Genomic DNA, 23,963 nt, shown 5'->3' on the forward strand with positions numbered 1-23,963 from the left:
TAAAATAATATTACTATCAATTTCAAGAATATTATTTAATATTTTTTAATGTCATGAAATAATTCTGTTGTTCTGATTTTAAACATAAAATTGAGATCTAGCGTAAATGGATATTATCTGCACTCAAAAAAAGAAATTTCTTTTAAATAAGTTTAATTTTAAGACAGTAAAATATGTTTTATTTTTGTCTGTTTTTTTTTAATATTTAACCGATTCAGTTGTAAATGTTGTTTAAATAAAAAATTAAAATTAAATTTTAAAGCTGTTAAAGATTTCAATTTTAAACATTTAATAAATCAAAACATAAATAAAACATTTCTTTAATGTTTCGATAATACAGACTATAAGGTAGTGAAAATCATATAAACCATACTAAAAGGCTCAGCATTATGAGATCTGTTTATTGAATTAGCAACTTAATCTAATCTTTACATGTTATCGCGCTACATATATATATACCTTACCAAATAACAACAATAAAATATTTGTATTAATAGAAAAAAACGTTTTATTACGAAACCAAAGACTTCTAAGAATTCTCAAATGCATTCACTTGTATTATTTTGTGTTTACATATGACTTGTTAGGAAAAGAAAAACCAATGTAGCATAACTATTATCGGTTTTATTTTGTTAGACGCTCTTTTAAAAACTCGATTATGAAATTCGAATTGATAATATAAAAACTATTATCATCTGATAATAGATTTTTCTTGTTTATATTTATGTTTACAAAAATTACCAAATTTTATTTTTAGCGTTTACATAAGAAATATTTAAAAGCAAAGCGATATGTCGATGACACTCTTTTATTTATTAACTAATTCGCGTTGTGCTTTTCTGATTTTCTGTTATAGGAATCTTCTTGCTCCGTTTTGTCCGGCATGACATTCAACGACACGACGATACGTCAATATCGCGTACGGGGCGGCACTTTTTCGATACTTTTAAATCGAAATGTACCTAAAAGATGCTCCGGTTAGCATTTATCGCACGTGAAATTGAAAAGGGAGGCGACATTGGAAAAGAAATGGAAGAAAGAGAGAGACGGAGTCGCGGTCTCGTGCGCGGCGACGGCGGCGCACGAGAAACGAGAGCGGCATGCCTTGTCGCGGGCGCGCGACGGAGAGCGCCGATTGGTCGGCGTGCGCGCGACGGAAGGCGCGCGAGCAGGAAGAGCGAGAAGACCGGCGAGGAGACTACTCCGGGACTGCTCGACCGTTCAGTTGGACGCGCGATTACAGACACGCGAGACGCGCGCACGGACTCTCGCCCGTTCCACTTCGTCAGACGTTCGGGGAGTACGTTTCGTTACACCGGTGACCACGTGCCGGCGTCGAAGTCGCGAATAACAGCAGAAAATACCGACGGACAGGCGCCACCGCCGCCCAAAACTGTGGTGCCGTCTTCGCAGTTTCGCCTTCGGCGACCTTTTCGCGCTGCGTGACCCTCCCCCCTTTCCCGTGACGATAGTCCGACGACGCGTGTCGCGCGGGCCCTTCGTTTTGGGCGCACGACGATCGGTTCCCGGAAAGAGAAGTGTGTGGGTGCAATTGTCACGGTTTCTCGGTGGTGACTTGAAGTGAATTGCGATTCGGGAGAGCGGCTTCGCCTAATTCCGCCGGTCTGCCTGCCTGCCTGCCTGCCTGCCTGCCTGCCTGTCTGTCTGCTGCGTGTGCGTCGAAGAGGACCGGACACTTCTCGACCTGCGGAGCGTCCAGATGTCACGGAGACGCCTCGTCGAACGGTGAGTCAATTTCCATGGCACGTTTTTACTTTTGCGAAATGACAAACTTGGGACGGATCGAAAAAAAGGGATTGTCGCCGATTCCGCGGCGCGGTCTCCCCCTTCTTTTTTCTCCTCGCGTGCGCGCAAGCAAGAATAGTGGATAGTGTTACCGGGAGGTGTGGATCGTGCTCGCGTCTCCCTTCCCGCCCCACCCCACCCTCCAGAGCGAGGAGAACGGCAGCGGCGGTGGCGGCAGTGGAGGAGAAGGAGGAAGGCGGTGTTGGGTTTCGTCTCTTACTTATGGTTTTCGCGCTAACTCAAAAATCACCGTCGTTAAGCGAAAACGGGCCGAAAAGCCGCCGGTGCGCCGTCGTCGCGTTTTTAGGCGAAACCGGTGAAATCGGGGCGAGGAGGGATCGTTGACCCTCGTGGATCTCGACCGACTAGCTAGGACGTTGGCGCACGCCGTCGAAAGTTTTGGCCGAAAGTCGCAGAAAAAGCAAGCGCCGACCCGATTTTTCGGCGCCGCGCCTCTCCTCGCGGATTCGAGCGCGAGATGGCGTTTTGTCGCGATAATTTCGGCTTTAATCCCCTCCGCGACATTTTATCACGCTATTGTTTGCACGTGTGCCGGCCGATCGAGATTATTTGAAACTCATTATGCACTAAGAAAAATATTTAATGAAGTAGACGAAATAGTTTAGTCAAATAGCGATCAAATGAATTTTATAGCTAGTTTTTATAATTATTAAATATGTAGTTGTTTTGACCAAACAATCTGCAGTCTTAACCAAACAATTGTTTTTATGCAACTATAACCAAATTTCGTTAAATGTTAAATGTAAAATTAAGCTTTTGGTATCAGTAAATACAAAGTTCATTTGATCACTATTTAATTAAATATTTGGTTGATATTTCATTGGAGATACATACTTCCATCTTAATTGGCGAAAGCAAAAGTATCGTATCGTTATAGATTTTATCGGTACGAATGTATTGATTACATATCTCGACAAATCGGCCATAATTATAGATAGGTAAAAGTTGCTTTTTATTAATTTTAGGCATATATTGGGCTTGAATCGTTTTTTGTTTAATATAGAAAAATATACAGACTACCTACTAATTACAATTTTTGAGTTATCGTAATTAGTGGGTATCTGTATATTTTTTTATATTAAACAAACAAAAATTCAAGCCCAATATGTGCCTAAAATTATTAAAAAGCAAATTTACTTATCTTTTAAAATCATATTAAATATTATTTACATTTTTTTCGAAACGGACTTTATGTAAGTTGGACGTTTTTTGCATAACCGGCTAATTAATATATTACAAACTTCCGAGCAATTCGATACATCCTTCTTTCTTAAATTATCACTCTTTTCTATATCGCGAGCTGGATTTAATTTACAGTAAATCTTTCACAGAGTTTTTCAAGCATTTGAATCAATGATTACAATCAACAAATTATATTTTTGAGGTCTGTACATTTTTTTGTAATTAACAAAAATTCTTTGATTTGTATTAAAACTGCTGATTAGATTAAATTGAAGGGAAAATGTTTTATTTTCGTGTATTTATATATAGAAATCATATTGAAATTTATATTCAAGAAATATAATTTGGACGACAAAGTTAAATTTGTATAGCTTCGTATAATTGTTAACTTACACTCGAACGTTTCTTCCATTACCGTAATATTTTTTTACATCTCTTCAGTTTATTCTTTTAGCGTCAACTTATCGTTCACGGTCTTGGAGAGCCACTTGACGCGCGTTCGAGCGTCTCCTTGTTTTCCGTGATTTACAATCTTTCTTCTCCCTCCTCTCTTTTTTTTACTACACGCATAGGACAGTTGTCGTTTTACAACTCGCGTGATTAGCAATGCTTCGCTTTGTAACGGCGTTAGCTTTAATCGTCCGAGCGTGCGGCCGCGAGTTATCGCGGAGCGGGAGAAAGTCGGAGGAGCCGAAATTAAAGTCGATTCCGCGTCCAGCACATCGCCGCGAGCTCGCATGGCTGGGTGCTCTAAATGCACGTCGTCGCGCGGCCGCGTATTTACGGAGCACCGCGGAAATCATAACTTCGAGAACACGCGTGTACGCCGCGCGGCGCGCGGCGTATCACGGAGAAAGTCCCTCTCGGCTGATCGTAGCTGCACGCCTCGCGAAAAAGTACGAGTGCGCAGCTCCCTTGTTGTTGCTCTCCTCTCGCGAAGTTGCGTGAAAGCATCTCGGACGTAATCTCAAATCTGTACGTGACTTTTTCCACGGCGGTCGACGCGCTACATGATGATTAACATATAGTTTAGTTACGACGGTTCATTATCCCGTGAGAAAGGATGAGTGTCAATGGTTATTGAAAAAGAGATAGTCCTCGAATACAATGTAGGAGCGTGTCCCTGACGTTTCGCAGAAGTGTCGAGCGCACACTTTGTCATACTTCACGCCGATATCGAAGAGTCTTTTTTTATAGAGGAATATTATAGGTAAACTTTTGATGTAATACGATTTAAGATCGTAAAAATTCGGCGATAAGAAACGAAACGGCGCGCTAACATCTCTTATCGCTCGACTGTCATGCCGGCTGTTATTCTTTTTTAGTTCACATTCCATTCGTTTTTTTCAAACATTACAAAAACGTAATGACGGGACATTATGTCGAACAATTTACACGAGTGAGAAAGAAAGACACACACAGAGAGAGAGAGAGAGAGAGAGAGAGAGAGAGAGAGGGAGAGATGTGTGAGGAAGAGAGAAAGAGGAGAAAAAGGCTCCACTTCGAAAAAAAGGAACGCGTGGGGCGAGGGCGAGACTTTTCCACTTTGCTGCGGATAAAAGGCGCCGCGATTGCAGGGAGGACTGTCGCGCCATTGTTGGGTCCAGGGTTCGCGATAGAGAGCGAGCGAGCGGGTAATACCGTACTCGCTGTTTGCGCCGGCCCTGCGGGGTCTCTGACCGCCCGTCCGCGCCTCTCAACTCGACTCGCTTGTTGTCCACGTTGCCGCGGCCTACCTATGGCTCGTATGCTGCTCAAGTCGGCTCTTTCTCTCTCTCTCTCTCTCTTCTTTCCTCTCCCGTTTTCGACTTTCCACACGCGAACCCGTATGCGCGGTTGTTTGGAAAAAAAAATCGACGGGTGCGGGGAAAAGAAAGCGACGATAGCTCATCGCGTCAAACGGAGATGTTCAGCTTTATAAACCTAAAACGATATCCTTCACCGATGATGTATACGCGAAATTTGTCTTGAATACTGCGATTGATAGCCATTGGACAGCTCAAGATTATCGTTGATCAGATTATGTGTATTCAGTATTGCGATTAAAAATCCTAATGTTCCCGTGCGGGCATTTTTGCGGATTAATGCCCTGTAATGCTTTCTTTTGCGCCGGTCTTATGCAACGGAGTTGCATCTGCTTCGATGAACGGAGTTGCACATACTTTCTAGATTCACGTACATCTATTTTTTTTTTTTAATGGCACGGATAGAAAATGTTTTCCTTTCATTGTGATGAAATCTTGGAAGTTCCGAGGGAAGACTATTACTAAGTATTACGCGAGTTGAGCACGAAATGAAATGCTTAAGTGGAATGGACTACTTTTTTGTCCAAACTTTCTCTCGAAATTTTTCCTATTCCGTGATATTTAACATTTTGAATAATATCATTTTCGTACATATGATATAAATGTATTAATAGCATCTAATCTCGATGCATGGAAAGACGTACTTGTATGGTTTTTTTGCTAAAACATTTAAAAATTTAACTAGCTGCAGATATGGAAATAATCTTTATTAAACTCAAAATAATCATGTAGGATATTCAAGCTAGTTGCTAGAATGTCAAAATTTTTTGTAGCATTGCCTATTAAGCTTGAACCTTGATAATGATATCGATGGGCCAACATAATTATTTTTTATATTTAATTTAATTTTTAGATGCTTCAGTAAACTCATTCTTTTTGTATACAAAAAGAGATGCAACGGATAGTATATGATGTGTTATACTGTACAAATAATTTTATGCAATTAGATTTAATCGTATTTTTGCAACTACTGAGAAAGTGCGAAGTAAAATTAAATTATACAATACATTAAGTTGTGCAAGATAGTCACAAGAAAATATTTAATATAAAAATTAAATGAAGAGAGTCTTTTTAAATTTGTAATTTGCTTCCTATGCTTATCAATATATATAAACTTTTATTAATAATTTTAAAGCTGAAGTATTTTTTAAATCTTATTTATTTTTAATAAATATTATTTTTAATAAATATTTATTTTAACAAATAATATAAACTCTCTTTACGTTCAAATTTTTCAAATATTTTACATGATTTACGAGAGTATAACGTATCATTACTTTACCAGTTATGTGTGTGCAAGCATAATCTTTCTTAAATAATACAAAAATGATTAATGGCTGAACATTTCATTGATTTACAAAGTACACCAGTTGCTTCAATCCCTACAAAGCGAAACCGTTAGCAACAGTAGCGAAACTATTAATTCCGCGTGTCGGAAAGCACAATCTTTCACGTACCCCGTAATTTCAGAAAATTACCAATTAGTAGTGCGAGAGCGTTTTATTTCTCGGCATCGATATACAATCCGACTGCTCGCCTCTTTTTTGCATAAACAATCGGTCGGTTGTGTGCACATGCACGTGTTGTCATTGATTCCCAGGACTATAGCCGACCGTGTAGCGGGCTTTTCTACTTGTCTGATAATTCGCGCTACTTACTACTAGTCGACCTGCACCTACACCGTCGTGTAGGTGCGGAGGATGGGCGTGGGTAGACTTTCCCGATATAAGAACATCCTGACCGAGAAAACATAAGAGGCTTAACGATCTCGTCGTTGATTTAATACTCTAATACTAATTGTAAGGTAAAGTCCCTCATTATTGTCTTCGGTTTTTCGCAAATACCGCAATCTATCAAGATTATTACATAGAGGCTCTTATTATTTAATACAATTTATTATATTCTGTATTTATGCATAATATAAGAAATCAGAAAGTTACAAAATAACTTTTACGTAATAAAATAAGTAAATAAAAATATATGAAAGATATTTGTGCAATACGATTTTTAAAGTAAAGGAAAGCTATCTTTTCGGCAGTACAAATTTAGCATAATTTGCAATTTATTATTATATTTATTTTATACATTTATATTACACATTTGTACAACTTGGCGTAGTCTCTTGATGATTATTTTAATTATTACAGTATCTTAATAATATATTCTGAAAATTAGTTAAAATCGTGCTAGCCGATAGTGTAACGACTCGAGGATGAAACGGTCGCGCGAAATCTCCAAGTTTTCTCATCGCGTGCAAAAAGCGTACCTTACGGACACCCGGTATTTTGCGGTGTAACGCGCGCACGTGCACCGCGGCGCGCGGCCCCCGTGTACGTGAACGAACGCACACGACGTCGGAGCCAGTGAACCGAGCATTATAGTGCCCTGCAAGAAACGCCGGCTTGGTGCATTGACCGCGGTTGACCACACGTCATCGAATGAATGACGTCACGCGGACTTCGCTACACGAAAGCGACGTCACGGCTGGGTGCATCCTCGAAGACGCACGCTTTTCGAAAATCTCGATTCTCGAAGCGTCTTTTTTTTCTATTGCCTTTTTTGCGCGCGACACTTATTATCCCTTAATAGTCTACTCGTCGTGTTTTTGCTACATCTTTTTCGATACATGAATTTCATTCGTTTTGATACACTGAGGAAAAAGAGTTGTTAATTTGACTAAATTTTTCAACTTGATTGAATTTCTCCAGTATTTATATATTTAAGTTAAATACATATGTAATTAAGTTGAATATTTAATTGCTTAAACTGAAGTATTTTATTTAAGCCAAATAAATAAATACTTGAACGAAAAAATTTAATCGACTTGAAAAATTTAGTCAAGTTAATGACTTTTCTCAGCGTATAAACAGGATATTCCATAACTATGTAATAATTTAATGATTTTATTTTAGAGATTAATTAAAATTAAAAATCTTCATACGAAATCATAGCTTTCTAATTAAAAGCAATCAAAGTCGGACATTGACTGCGTAGGATTTAATCAAGCCCATACTTACGTACTAATCCGTTATCAATTTTCACAATTCAGATGTTGATTTTTACGGCTCAGCTGATTTTATTGTCTTACGTTCGGATGTTAGGTACACTATAAGCTAATATTTACTAATTAATAGATAATTCGAGACTTGAACTCACTTGAACCGCAAATTATTTAATATTCTTTCTTTAAATAAAAAAGTTCTTAATCGAAATTGAATTTATAACGCACGGAACGTGCTATAATGACCAGTTCGTTAAAGTTAATTTGAAGCAACAGAAGATTCAGTGTATATTTATTCTGTAATATACGTTGAACTGGACTTAGATCACATTAATAAGAATGAACGATTACTGAACATTCATGACGAATATGAGCATGATGAGTTTTCCTTCTTTGATGGATCGAAAGACATATTACATATTCATTTATGTAAATTTGAGTTCGTCCGTACTTGCGGTGTCTATACTCATTGACTCACAAAAAAAGAATTTATTCGATCGCGTTCGCTGTTCGCTTGGTTCGGATTTAGCTTTACGGGCTTATTGAATTTCGAAATAATATGTTCAGCGAAAGCTTAGACTCGCCAAACACGGCTTTGAATCCTCGTTTTTTTTTTCCCCCTCCTCTGCGTAACCTCCGATTTATCACGGTCGACCGCGGGCTATCCGCGAAGCATGAATAGTTAACGAACGAGCGTAGGAGGACTCCGTGAGATTTTCCTACGACGAGGTTTAGCCGCGCGATGCGTAACCTGTGCGAGAGCATAATAGCACGGTTATACATAGAGCTCAGTGGTGCCCGGCTGTATCTAACTGCCTACCTTCGCGAGAGCGGGCATGAAGAGTTCGTTCCCTCGGACGAGTAAATCAAGTCGCCGGTTCGCGCGAGGAGCTGAATGCCTCGCGCTCGAGAGAGGGACCGGACGCGCCAAGAATGGATCGATCTTTTTGCAAAATGCTCGTTCCATTCTCGCACCCCGCTCGATGTCGTTTGACGCTGAGAAAAACGAGCGCCGCATCTTCGATTAGGATCGATTCGTCGGGAGAAAACTGCGACCGATTTTAATGATTTTAGCCCGTAAATCCGAATCGACGGATAATTGCCTTGTGTTCGCGTTGTTTGGGCGCGTTTGCCAGCAGACGTTCGCTCGTGAACGGTCGGGTCGAGTGCCGGGACTCCGTTTATAAATGATTGCATCGGCCGGCGTGCAAAGAGCGGGCTACGAGCTACGAGAAAGTATCCGGCAACTTTCTCCGGTGGGTTTAGTTTGCACCACGGGTCACCAGGCACGGACATTAAGAGCGAATGAACGTTCGCTTACCTCTCGCGATGCAGGCATGAGAGAGTAGCGCCAGGTTCTGTCCAGCGCGGCGTTGCGCCGCGGGGGAAATTCGAAATATCCACTTCTCGACTTCCTATTTTTCGCTATGTCCTCCTACGATGATCCTCATCCTTCCGCGCTTAACGGGATATTTGTCTTGCGAAAATTATACTGTAAACAAGCGTTTTGCGTGTGTATATGTGTGTGAAGCGTTCGCAAATAAAATCTACAAAAATTTTGTGAAAGGTATTAAGAGAAATGGAAAGTAAGGGGGAATAAAGTTCTTTGCTAAAAAGACGCGACGCGGAATTAAAGCTGAATTCCATTATGCTGTGATATCGAAGATAGATATTACTTTAGCAATAAAAACATTGGATGGGCGTAAAAATTGTGATGAGGTTTCAACAGATATTGTAAAAACGTTTTTTTTTTTTTGCCAAAGGGCGATCTGTTACCATTTAATTAACGACTTCTTTTGTCGAAAATGGATTTGAACCTACTGACGCTTGTTTTTATCGTCAATAGAAGAACGTTTTAAAGCATGGTTTGTCTTTAAGATTGAGATCACTTCGTTTAAATTTAACGAGCCATCTTTCACACATTGGACTTGATGGAGAGATGACGGAGAGATTGGAGCAGATTTCTTCGAATATATACAAATCATTTTTTATGATATTTTGAATATTTGTTACTCTCGGATATTTATCTCTATCTTCACTCGTTTTCACTTTTATTTAAAAATACGATAATTTACTCGAATTTAGTTAAATTTCTTTTCTAAATAATAGTGTGGTCTTTTTAATGATATATGCGCTGAGAAAAAAGTTATTAACTTGACCAAATTTTTCAGTTTGATTAAAGTTTTTTAGTTCAATTATTTATATATTGGACTTAAATATGTGAATTTTTTAGTTTAAACATTTATATACTTAACTTATCTACATAGATTTAAGTTAAATACGAAAATGTTTGAAGAAATTAAATTAAATTGAAAAATTTAGTCGAATTAACAACTTTTTTTCCAATGTATAGAATATGTTAACGTGTTTGCCAATAGTGTAATAAAAAATCGTTGATTACAATATCTACTGAAAACCCGTTAAAACTTTGTACTTATTCAATATAACTATTATTATTTTGTAATGATTTAACGATTAATTGGGTTAGTCATAATTTGTGAACAATTTTATAACATTTTAAAATTTATCATTAAACAATTCTACTATATTTGTGTATAAAATAAAAATTGGAACTTGAATGCAAACGCGACCGAAAAGAAAGTGAAGGTAATAGTACTAGAAGTGAACGTGATAAATTACATTTCCATTTCTTTTTTACACGATAAAAGTATTTAGCAAATATATAAAATGTTATAAGAGATATGAAAAATGCTTGTGTTTCCCTTCGTCTTATTTATCTAGATGACTCGTACATGCTTCTAACTATTAATCACGTACGTGAAGAATGTATAAGTATGCGATCGAAACCCTGAAAAGTATTTACAATTCATCTTTCTTCTAAGGTCACGCGCATCTATATGTATATGCAAGGCAAGTCGTTATACATACAAGGCAAGGATAACGCGAGCCGAAACTGTTTGCCTTCCTCCTCACATACACATACACACATATACTGTTTCTCTTTTTCGTCTCTGTGCATTACAAGCAGCGTTAGGCAATCGAGACACTAGAAGTCCCGGACTTTTAACATTGGCCCGATTACTGGCCACTGGCCCCGCACGCGAATGTCACACTTTTTCTGACTCACCGAAATCCCGCGGCGCTAATAACCAAAATGATGCCGTTGCCTGACACTGGCCTACTATACGTACGTTAACACCGGACCAGGTAGGCTATGGGTTCGAAAGGCGCGAGAACCTGACGCTTTCGTCTTTCGATTTTTGGAAGGCGAAAAGTGAGAGTGCGCGGCTTCGTCCCTCGCTTCTTTTTCTTTGACCGACCGCCGCTGACGTTTGCTCAAGATCATGTAATCGAACCTGTCGCTAATCGGTGTGCACACTCGCGAAGAAGGTTCGACTTCAGCGAAATGTAATTTAACGTTTTCTGCTACAATGCCGCGTTCGAACTTTCCCGATAATGGACCATAAATTTGTTAAAAAATTTTATTGATAGGATCTGACAGAAACACTTTGATGTTTCTTTTATACTGTTATAAAAAATAATCTGATATTTTTTTATTATAGAAATAGAAGGTTTTCTTTCAAATTAAAATGTACAATTCGATTTTTTTATTCGAAAAAAAAAGAGAAACGAAATGAATACAATTTTTTTCGTACTCTATTTTTTCGTAACATTTAAAAGTAAATTTTTATCGTACTATATAAATCTATAACGAATCTGACATTACTTATATTTATTTTTCTTTCTATTACATGTAAACCATAAAACACGTAGCACAATTTATTTTTAACACGATAACTTTTTATTTGAACAAAAAAAAGAAAAGTTTATATCATTTTTTATTAATGCTATTCAGATGAAGTATTCATAATCGAATATAAAATAATTTGCGACGTTGTATATGTAAAAATATAACAAATTACGCAATATTATTCTGTTTAAGAATTGACAAATAATTTCCGGTTGCTGTAATCACCAAATGACAAAATTGTATGTATATTTTTGCGATACTTGGAAAATAAGGTGCACCTTGCCGATGTAAGCGCAAATTGGACGGGTTTAAATTACGAACGCATACATTCGCGTTTGATAAATAATAACGATACACTTGCAGTATGCAGTTTGTCTCTGCGCGTGTACGAAACCGTTTGTTGCGCAGTTGGTTGTAAATTTTGTCGTCAACCGGCGGATCGTAAGACTTTGTTATCCAGAAAATTTCTGGAATGTGTCCTTTGAGAATTTAACATAAGCTACAGTGCTCTTCAACGTTTGTTTTATAATCAAGTGACATCGTACGCAGTCCTTTGAATTACATTTCTCATATGTTTATCAACATGGAAATTCCAACTATTTAAGCGTGATTTTTTTTATAATAGTAAAGTTAAAAAGGTTAAAAAATGTATATGCGAATAATCGAAATTAGTCAAATGTGAAAACTAATAAACGACAACGAGAATATAATGCGGTTGTTGGCGCGTAAATAATACATGCACAAAAAAATTCTGTATTGCTTACGCGCCAACAACCACATTATGCTCTCATTGTTCTTTATTAGTTTTTTTATTTGGTTTATAATCTTTTGAATATTAAATTTGTAATTAAAATAATTTATATTTATATTTTATTTATTATCATAAATATGCACAGTGTTGTTAATTTTAACTTATTCGGCATTTAACAAAATTTTATTTAACAAAATTATATTTTGTTGAAAATATGTATGTATTGATTATGATGGACTCTGAAAAGATTGAGAGCAAGTTTTTCAAATATTGTGATTACAAATTATTAAATAATCATTATTTTTACCTTGATACCGATTATTACGAACATTAATAAAAAGTCATTAAAGTTGGCGTTTCTAAAATTAAATTTTTGAATTTTTTAGAAGGTTCTAGATCTAAAATATTACGGCTGTAAAATGTTTTGTCTTCTGAAAGAAGCTTTACGAATCCATATTCAGTTACTCTTATTGAAGAATATAGCGAATCATTTTTTACACGAAACAGTGACAATGATTCAGAAAATTCAAGACGTTGCGTTGAAATAGAAATTTTTGAGGCAATGTAGTAGTCATAGTCGTATATAGTAATAATACTTAATATCGTTTTATACCATGCTAGAGTCCGTGTTATTTTTATCACCTGCTTGTTATATTTAGATATCCTCGTACGGAGCGTCGAACCGTTATGACTTATCCCCCGCTCGCCGTTGGAGAATCGATTAAAGTCACGCGAAGCGCGGAAAGCTTTCGTCGCTTATTAGCAACATGTTATTTTTCATACATGCTTCACAGATATCTTAAAATAAATTATTACATTTTAAAATATATATGTATGTACGTAAACAATTTTCGAACAAAAGTAATTTTTATACAGAATTTTTTATCACTAACAGATATGTTCTTGTGGTAAATTTGGAAATGTAAATGTGGATGAATGCAATACAATAACATGTAAGACAAGACAATAATACAATTACAAGATTATTACAGTTTTACTTATAATAAATGTCTTTTCGTATGACGCATAACTGTCATTAGTGAACGTCCCATGCGTTTTTTGTAAAAGCGTTTATGGGTGAGGCATGTATGAACCATTGGGATCTAGCTAAGCTTCTATCGTGTTTACGACTTCGTTTATCCGCGACGTGATAATGACTTTTCATTGGTTTTTAATTACTGAAGCTGCTATATTGTCGGATACCACGTTTCGATAATATCAGAGTGTTGTCACTTGGCCAGGTGAAAAGGGAGAGTACGCTCAAGTTTTGCACGCAAAAGCGTGCACCGTGTGTCATTGCAAAATCACGCATCTCGTTTTACTTTCGATACGTAGCTTCTATAATATTTATGATGGAAAAATTCACGTGTTGCAGATTTTTCAACTAGATTAAATATTGACTTGAAAAGGACCTTATGATTCAAACGTTGTGAACAAAGTTAATTATGAAACACAATTTGCCATTTTGTCGACTAAATTCTAATTATTTATTACTTTTACATCACTGGCGACTATATAACTACATTGCTCGATTAAATATTTCCTTAAAATCTTACCATTGAGATGAAAGAGATGTGACTTGCATTATTTTTTCGTTCAGATAACGTCAAAAATTAATTTTTCTTCCATGTACACAAATCACAAGCTTTTACTTATTTACCGATATGTATCAGTATAATATACTGTCGTACGGTACGTATAAATAATTACTAGGTTGAAGGAGTACAGTGGCACGAGGGGGGCGTGGAAGTTACCAAATTTATGAGAGTTAGCGGAGAGAGGAAAGGCGAATGTGCGCTCGCAGTGAAAGTTTGTGTCTCGCTCGCGGGTGACGCGCGATGAAATGCTTCGTGAACACACTCGTGTGCGCTTAAGTACATGTGGTTCGGGCGTGCCGTGGGTTTAATACAAACGTAAACTGCACTATCAGATCGCACGATTCTCTGAGCGTCAGCTTCGTATGTCACGTCGCGCGGAGCGAGAGAGCAATAAAGAAATTCGCTCGCAAATGTACGGTCATCGCAATGATCCCAATATATCGGGATCGAATTTGAAATAGTGACGGGTAGATAAAAAATTTGAACAATTTTTTGAGAGCGTAAAGTCATTTCGTGCACGTATTTTTTTTCTTCGTAGATTATGAGAGCTTTCTTGCCAATATATTTAGATTCGTATTTTACAGCACTCATTTTTAAATAGAGATATTTTTAAATAAACTTGTCAGTTTAATTGTTCATCGTTACAAGCTAAACGACGTAAACTGTTATTTAAAACATATTTAGTAGTTTTTCCAATTTTGTCCCTGTGTGGTACCGTAAAAAAATTTGTACCCAAGTATTGTGAATTTTATGATTAAACTTTATTGCACTTTATAACTGTTTTGAATGAGAAGCTGTTTCATTGGACGTAATAAAATTGTCTGTGAAGGACATTAAGCTATTCCACGTTGAAATAGTCAAATGTGAATTACAAATTTATAACCCGTGAGTTTAACGACGGAGTTAAATTGCGTGTACTTTTGTGCCGGAAAAAATGGTTGTATCACTTTTTCGTATTGGACTATGAATCTCTCATGCGAGAGTAACGAGCGAATTCATTGCAGTTCGCCAAGTTTTCATTATTGACATATAGAATATGCATACGCGGTCGAACATAAAGTTGTTCATTTCGAATCTTTAACCAACTTTATTTTTACACTAATTTAAATTTTGATATTTGCGAATAGAGTGAAAGTTAAAAAGGGAGTTGGACATTTGTTTGAAAATAAGAAATTCTTTTTTCAATTTTTTTGACGCCTGTCTGTATGTCACGTTATTTTTATCGATTTTTTTGTTAGCACATAAGTTTCATCAAAGACTGTTGTCATTTCGGATCCTGTTTTATTTCCGTGCTAATTTAACTTTTAATATTTGCGATAAAGCGATTTTAAATATGGGAATTGGACATCTGTTTGGAAATAACAAAATTTTCTCTGTATGTTGTCGACACGAACGATGTTCATATTCGTATGTCATATATATTTTCATGGATTTTATATTTTTTGTTAATAGATAAGTTTTGCTAAAGACTAAGTAGAACTAACGAAAAAATGATTATAGAATTAAAAGGTAACTGAATTAGAATATAATTTAATTAAGTAAATCTTGATATATACTTTTAATATATATTTTAAACAATACAAAAAATTATTATCTTTTATAAATAGTGAACCAGAATGTGCACATGTGCGTATGGATTTTACGACATATCATAGATGTGAGCTAAAAACGCACAAATATAAACTAATTGATCTTTTTATTTTAACTCTCATCTTGAACAGGAAAATTATTTTTAATTACTAAAAAATATGATATATTAAACAATGAATTTTGTCATTTAAAATTTTACACTAGCTTACATTAATAGTAATCGTCTTTGGGTTGATTACATCACCGACGAGAGTGATGAATTATACTCCGCGTTCGGACAAGCGCGACGCTGACGATGTGCTCTTAAAAATAGACGAAAGGAAGTGTCTCGTCTCTCGAGGATGACGGTGAATTCGCTCTCTCAGGGTCGCACATTGCCACCGTACGATTATGAGTATTTCTCCCGTCTCCCTTCTCTTCTCTGTTTCACGTGTTCTCAAGTTCAGCTCTTTCGACCGCCGAGAGCAGGTCCTCCCTCCCTTCGTCCAAAAGAGGACCCCCGAATATTTATGTCACGGCGAAATCAGCTTGGGCCTTGGTCGAACGCCGCGGGCGTTCACTTTCGTGTTCTTTTCGACTTGGATCTTAGAAATCTTCATTCTTCAAGTCACCGCGAAGGCCGATCAGGGATTTCCTAAATCAACTGGATGTAACGCCCCTCGTGAAACACGTTTGTTCTCCGAATGTGTAAGATGCAAAAATCTTGAGAAGATTTGGCTCTTTTTTGTCAGAGTATGTAATACTCTTGCTATTTTTTTTATAATTTATTGCAAAAATTTAAGACGTTAGACGAATTTCCGAACAATTAAAAAATGGAAAAGCTTTTGGTAAATTAAGATTCAGAAAATAGAGACACTGAAAAAAGTTTACTAAAATTTAAAAAATACGTTCGTACGCAAACACATGGTTTACTAAAATTAAAAAAATATACTTAAAAAAATCCTGACTTTAGTAAACCATACGTTTTCATCAAACACATTATTTTAAATTTTAGTAAATTTTTTTCTCTGTCTAATAAAAATGTTTACTTAAAAATAAATATAATTTTAATAGGACTTTAGTAGTAAAAATTTCTAAATTTTTGAAGATTATTTTAAGCCAAATCGTAAAATATATACCAACTTTTTTTATTTTAATCTTTTATTGTTGAGAGACGAAAAAGCTGAGTTACCGAGACGTGAAAATGTGCGTGATCGCGAAAATCGAAGCGCAGCCGACAAACAAGCCGGAAGCGTTCGACGACCTCGGCGGGAAACCGCGGAAAACGCGCGAAAGTCGCGAGACGAGAACGGTTACGCAGCAATCGCGGCAGCCGGTTGAGAAAGAAAGAAAACACTTGCACTTTCGTTAGAAAGTCTCGCGAATCCGCTCCGCCATCCGTGGCAATCACGTCGGCCACCTGTGCAGCGAACATCGCATTAATAGCGCCGAGGCAGCTTGTCCGACCAAACATTGAGTGTCACCACTTGCTTTACCTTTAGCCCTAAGTCCTACATTGCGAAGGTACGCTCGGCTCTGCGCGCGAAACTGCATGCGACAGTTTGTGTAGTCAATAAATTATAATTTGAAAGATGATATATGAATAAGTTAAATATCGGTTTTCATTAAAATATTGATTAATGAATGCTCGTGAAGAATGATTTTTGCTGATATTCACGAGTGACGGAGTATTGAAAATGAACATCATTCAGCAGCTCGGCATTGGTTTATTTGACTTCTTAAAACAAAGATATTCCGCCTTGGTGATGATGTGGCAATATACAGATAAGAGTTCAGTCTGCGGCGGATCAAGCATTAGATGGCAATGGGTGACAACTAATATAGGACGGAGCGGAAATAATTTTCTAAATTATTTCTGAATGGCTTTTACGTAAAAATTATGAAGTGAGTCCATGACTGAGATTCAGACTCTTAAATTTTTTTCTGTATAGAAATTATAATTTGTGTTACGAGAATAATTTACGTAATAATATAAACATTAATACGAGTGCAGCCAGTTAAGTTTCATTATTAATAGATTAATAATATAAATCTTTGAATTTTTAAATATTTGTACACAAGAAACAAAAAAAAAATATATAATATAGATGTAGGCTATTTTGCTTTCAATTCTCTACGTCATTTTCAAAGGTGAATGTTTTTTTTACACAAACGTCACGTTATGATCATTTTTTCATCTGGAAACAATTCAAACTGACATTTCTCTCTTTTTTAAATGTCCCTTTTAAACAGAAGCCGTCCTTTTGAACGACAATGCGCATTTGACATCGAGTCTGGTAAAAACCAGGGAATCGCGTCATACGTCATGCCCGTCGGCGTGACTACAAACGATCATTAATTACTCTTTAATCTAACGTTCACAGACACATCGTATTATTAGCGATATGTGATAACAAGTTGATAGCGTCGCGTTGCATAGCCACGAGAATTTCCTAATTCTGAAACAGTCTTGCATTTCTCGTTGCTGCGCTTTTCGTAAAAGAAAAAAAAACAGAAAAAAAAATTGAAAAATGTGTCGTGCAACTTGTAAACGATTAACAAAACTAAATATTTCTACGTAAATTTAAAAAAAATGACTAATACCAGATGTATATATGTATAAATCTCTCTTTCTTTCTTTCTTTGAAAGGTGAATGTAGTTATCTGTTAACTGTCTCGTCGCAAAGAATGCAAGTGTAAAGTGTATGCGTGACTTTTGAATCGCTTTATAAATTCTACATCACAGCGACAAACAAAATAATCTACTTTATGCATTTGCCTTTTCAAGACATTTCTCGATCTGGATCTGGTCCGTGTCTCTGAATCTGATTTACGGTACTTTCGAAGCGGACAGCTTGAACATACGTGAATCGTGACTGAATCGAAAGTTGTCGTTGCAAAAAGAAGACGACGATTTAGATGGCGAAAACATGCGTCAGGCACGTCCTCTTGTGTTACGCTTAGCCGCCAGGGATTCTCGTATAGGGGCTCTCGTGGAAGTTACGTGGTTGTGCGCTCCACGTCGTCGTGCGTGCGCGTTATTATTGCATGCGCACGTTATCTAGCCGCCGCCGCCGTCGCCGCTGGAATATAGAACGTATTTTACATGTGGGGAACTCCTTTCGCGCGCGGGATGCGCGAAAACGCGACACACGTGTTTCTCGCGTGTTTCTGGCACGCTTTCGGGATCGGAACGCGTCATCGAAAGCCGCGCCTGCCTGTTAGTCTCTCGCGCGACGAAAATAAAACACCGGTGTCACGTAAAAATGCGACTAATTACAAGATTATTACGACTTAATTACGAAACTATCGCGATAAGGCTGAATGACTACGTCGATTATTTCGGAACTTCCGGGTACTATTGCAATCGCAATTTTCTCGATCAATTCGATTTTCGGAATGATTTTTTTTTTTTAGCGAATATATTTGTTTTGTTGCTTTTTTCCAACATTTTTCCAACTATTATATAGCGTCGGAATATGCATGAGCGTGTCGACACGAGAACATCAAGATTTGGCTATAGCCTTGGTAGCGAGGCAGTCAGCGAATACGCATTTCGTTGGGATAACGAAGGCATTAAGTAATTAGATGGTAAGAGGAACGAAGGATCGATATATGTGATTTTCGACGCGCGGAATCGAATGATCGGCACTCGCTCGTGCCCGCGTTGCGCACCCACACACACGCACGCTGCGTCTGTGTCGCGCCCATGGTCTGTGTGTGTGGGTGTGTGTGCGTGCGTGTGTACGTGTGTGTGGGTGTGTGTGTGTGTGCGCGCGCGCGCGTGTGTGTGTGTGTGTGTGTGTCTGCGGACTCGATGGCCGTGGCTATGGCCTTACGATTCTCTCCTTCCTCCTCGTCCCTCCACTCCCTCCCGCCCTCTCCCCCCCTTTACATATCGGAATCGCGCGCGCAGCGCAGTGTATTCATCGCGCGTTGAGGTGGTGGGAGCGAGAGAACCCGAGCGGTTCGCGGTGTCGGCGACGGAGACGCGGTGGTGAGGCTCGAGCGCGGCCGCGCGGAGCGGAGCGGAGCAGAGCGGGGCGAACGGAGGACGAACGGACGGGCGGACGCGGGCGAGAGAAAGAGAGAGGGAGAGTGTCGCGAGCGTGTCTAACCTAGGATAGCGGCGTTTAGTAGCGGCTAGGCTAGGCTAGGCTAGGCAAACCGAGACTCGCCGTTCGCGCGTCGCGTTCAGTATTCCGCGCGCGCGCTCTCTGCGACCGAGGCCTCTGTCTTCTCTGTCTCTCTGGTGCGCGCGCCTTGTGTGATACGCGGTGCTAGAATCGTGTTCTTCTCCAGCGTCGAAAAAAGATAAAAAGAAAAAAAAAGTGCGAGAGAGATAAAAGAGTGAGGCGGTTTCGCCTATTTACGCGCTCCGTGAGAGCGGCGTGAGGCAAACTAGGGAGAAAGAAAAAAAAAAGGAATTATCGGTGAATGTGTTATCCCGGAGTGACCGAGGACACGTGTCAGGATCAAACAGTATTTGCAGTGCGGGATAAAATTGCGTTAGCAATAGAATTCAGATATACGTGATCGCCGCGTAAATTCGTTTAAGTTTAGACACAGAAAGTTAATAGAAGGTGAATTTTCTTGAACTGTCGTATCGTTTGAAAGTAACGCATAACAGTGTTTAATTCGAACTAGATAGATTTCTACCACTTGATCGAATTGTGATCAAAGTGAATTTTAATTATCCACTCGTGACGGTGATTTAATAAGAATTCAATTCCCGCATCGATGACTGTATCGGACTTTTGTTCTGTATTATTAAGCACGTGATACCATTTGTCGAAGTGATTTGAAAGACAAATCGGAGTTTCTCCGATTCGCGTGATCTCTTCAAGAATCGAGATCCGTAAACGCGATAGTCAGTGTCGTTGCTCCTTTTTCGTGTAGTCTTCCGAGCGAGAGAAGAAGAGAGATAGAAAGGGAGACGGAAGACGTGCGTGCGTGTGGGTGGGTGGACGCGCGTGGCCGCGTGCGTGCGCCGTGCACGCGCGTGATGTAAGTCGCATGGACTGTCGCAACTCGTGCCGGATAAACAATCGCGGCGGATCGGCGCCCGCTCGCGCATCGGAAGAAAAATCGTCGCGAGGGTGGGAAGACCGTCGCGGAGCGAGGAAGGGAAACGTTGCCTCGGTGGGTACAGTGAGTGCGGAAGGAATCAGGTGACGGGAAACAGGCCCCGGAGACGTTACTGCTTCACTTCCTTCTTCCTGAGTTCCGCGCGTAGCTAGACGGAACGACAGGTAAGGGGCTTTTTTTTTTTTTTTTAAAGAAATAACTTTGACATTTATTTCTGAAATTCTGTAGTACGCTGAAAGAAGTGGAAAGAAGGAATTTTGTTAAAAATACAGATATGAAAATAATTATGTTAAATCAGTAAAATAATTATGGTAATTTTTCCAAATTTGGTAATAGTTACTTTTTTCAGTGCAATGTAATTATTTTAATGATCTAACATAATTGTTTTCATATCTATATTTTTTTCAACAAAATCGTTCTCTCAATATACATATATGACATAAATTAAAGCCGTATCGATAAAAATAAGTTGAGAACGTGTGCCAATATTATATTTTGATAATGTTCACCGAGTATCTGTCGATTAGCAAAAATGTCCAAACACCAATAAATAAATTTCGTGTTCTGTGCGACTAAAAGAGTTTTCTTCGAGAACTATGTTTTGTAGAAATAAATTGCAAACTCCCGCTAATTTTAAATGTGAACTTTATTTTAATAAAATTTTAATTTGAAGCTGAATTATGACGCATAAAAGAGACGGAAAACGAAGGACTAGATGAGTGACAAGATGAGTAATATTTTAAACATTTTGCGCTGAAAGTAATTATAGCTAGGAGTAAACTTTACATTTTAGCTGTTATTTTTAACAAACGTGATATTTGTCATTTATTCATATCTTTGTATATGATTATACTTTCGAAATTTGATATTTGCAAACTCAACATTTTTTTCTGTACTGTTTGAAGAAAAAATTAAATTAGGGAACAGATTGCTAAAATTAACGATCGGGAAATGATTAACGCTATTGATTATCCAGTGTCAAACAAGATTTAATATAGTCGAACTTATACAAGGCTTTTTTCTCTGTTTTATAACAGAAAAATATAAAGAAAATACACTTTTTGAATCACGCTGCGATCGTGAGCACTTAAGTAACGTTAATCTATGCTTATCTTTAACATAAAATGTAAGGTTGTATTAATATAAAATATAAATGTAGCCTATCATAATATGATTTGATCTAAATTACAAAACGGAATAACGAGCGCTAAAAAATCAATTTTTCGAATGTTTTATACGTGAAGGATCATAGTTGCCGATCAACAGTATCCAGGATTCGAATCCTACGTAGTAGAAAACATTTTGTATTTATGTTGAAAGTGATACTTGTTAAAATTTTTGTATTAAATTTGTAATGTATCCAAATGTTAATTTAATATAACGTGATTATGTTATTTGAACATTTTGTGTTAAATTGACATTTAAATTTTTTTAGTGTTAAAATAACACAATTTATGAGCGAATAAACAAATAATATAAAAGTAACGTAGAGTTTTAAAGCATAAAGTGCAAGATAAATAATAAACGAATAAAATGTACGTGTCAAGAAATTGAAAATGTTAATCTCACTGAAGAAATATGTTTTCATATTTTGTTTCGAAATTGTGTCGAAGTGTTACATATTTTGTGTTAATTTTTGTCATAATATTTTTATTCACTTTTTAACATATTCTTGTGTTAAATTATTATAAAAATTTAAGTGGACATAAAAGTTTGGAACATGCGACATATGTTTTAAATTTAACACAAATTTTCCAATTGTTTAAGTCAAAAGTTTAAGCTTAGCGAGCGGCCGTGACAGTTAAAAACGATGCCTCGCCCACGTGAGACCGCTCGCGTGCGTGGGACACGCGCGCGTTGCGCTTGTAGACACGGCACGGAATGGCAAAAGGAGGCCGTTCATGGCGATTTAGAGACGACGGGGCGATCGAACGATCGGACCACGCGTTACTTAATAGGCTTTTACTAAGGCCGAGCGAAAAGCAAACGGCCGCTACGAGGCTCATTCGCGAAAATGAATGACTCTCATGCCCGCCGGTAATCGCATACAATCGAGGAAGTGATCGCGAGCATTACGTATCAGTATGCCACAAAGTATTGATTTACGTAGAAATCGCCGGGATCACTTGATTGTGCATTTACTTTATCGACGCGCTGCTTTGTTGCGGGGGAATTAAATTTAATCGGACATTGATATAAATTGATAAATATATATGCAGTAAACAATTAATAAATATATTCGAACTAAGCGCGAGACAACGTGATGCATGAATTCCTGCTGTTTTGCATGAACGAGGAACTCACGGAACTCTCTTCGTTCGCGCGGTTTTCGTGCTCGAGACGCGAACTATATTTTATACAAGTATTTTCAGCCTAGGCCAACTTTCGGCCCTCAAGCGATCCCCCTTCTCGGTTTGCTTGCGGCGTTTGCGGTTGACTCAAACGCAGAAAACTTGTATATTCTCTAATATAGTTAAAAGGATCACAATAAATTGGTGTACATTCACCTTTTTTTCATCTTTCTTAATTCAGGAAATGAGAATGTTTCGTAGCTAAATTTTATAGCTAAATTTGGCAAGTAACAGATAAATTGAAAGAATTTCTTTTTTACCGGACAATCAGAGCATTAAAAGTTTCGTAAAGCTTCGTATCAGTTTGAAGAAAGATACCGTTTTTCATTATTGTTATCTGTGGAGGGAACAACGCTTTATTCATGTTGCAATAATGATATATCATTATTACAACTTGGAGCTACGATCACTTCTATCTGCTATTGGAAAAGTTAATTTTTTTTAAAAATGAATTTCAGAATTTCATGAAAGTCAGTTACATAAATTGTTGCGTTAGTTCGGCGATAAATTCTCTACTCTGTTCTCGCAGTCTTTACACTCTCTCGTTCCTCATCGAGCGATTACGTGGCGACCTTCGTGGCGCCCAGGGCCGAGGGCCAAAACCGATGTATACGTTCGATAAATATTACGACGACGCGCACCATAAGGGCCCCGTATACATGCAAGAGGCCTTGAGGTCACGTGGACGCACCGTCACGGTCGATTCCGGAAGATTAAATATCGGCTCGTGTAAAATCATTCTCGAAATATTTTGAATACGGGAAAGATCGAAATTCAATAGAAATTTTAACTTGTTAGAAAAAGGAATACTTACATTTTAAAGGAATAGAATAATTGAAAGCTTGAAAATAGAAAATTTAGAAATTAAAGGAGCACGTGCCTTCGTTTCTCATTTGAGAATACAAAATTTTATTAAATTTGACTTAAAAAAAAAAACTTTCTCTACCGGTTCCTTTGTGCAGAAATTTATTTTCGAAACAAGGGTCTGTTCAGTCCGAACTATAGACTTTCAATTGAAATGTATAAAAATCGTGTCTTTCTGTAATCTACTTTTTCCGCAAAATCTGGCGTTTTTTTTT

General features: G+C 37.7%; 1 protein-coding gene across 4 annotated transcripts in view; it reads left to right on the forward strand.

Moving 5' to 3' along the window:
* Positions 1–1,018: 1,018 nt before the first annotated feature.
* Positions 1,019–23,963, forward strand: part of LOC105194426 (ecdysone-induced protein 74EF) — a 194,999-nt gene continuing 172,054 nt past the window's right edge. The window contains exon 1 of one of the 4 annotated variants that reach the window (XM_039451546.1): positions 1,019–1,746. The gene's annotated coding sequence lies outside the window, so the exon portion shown is untranslated. Of the gene's footprint in view, positions 1,747–19,379; positions 20,698–23,963 lie in introns of those variants that run through there. The other 3 variants (XM_039451545.1, XM_039451548.1, XM_039451547.1) reach the window with 3 other exon arrangements.

This window comes from Solenopsis invicta, chromosome 7 (assembly GCF_016802725.1).
Source record: "Solenopsis invicta isolate M01_SB chromosome 7, UNIL_Sinv_3.0, whole genome shotgun sequence".
Classification (NCBI taxonomy): Eukaryota; Metazoa; Arthropoda; class Insecta; order Hymenoptera; family Formicidae; genus Solenopsis; species Solenopsis invicta.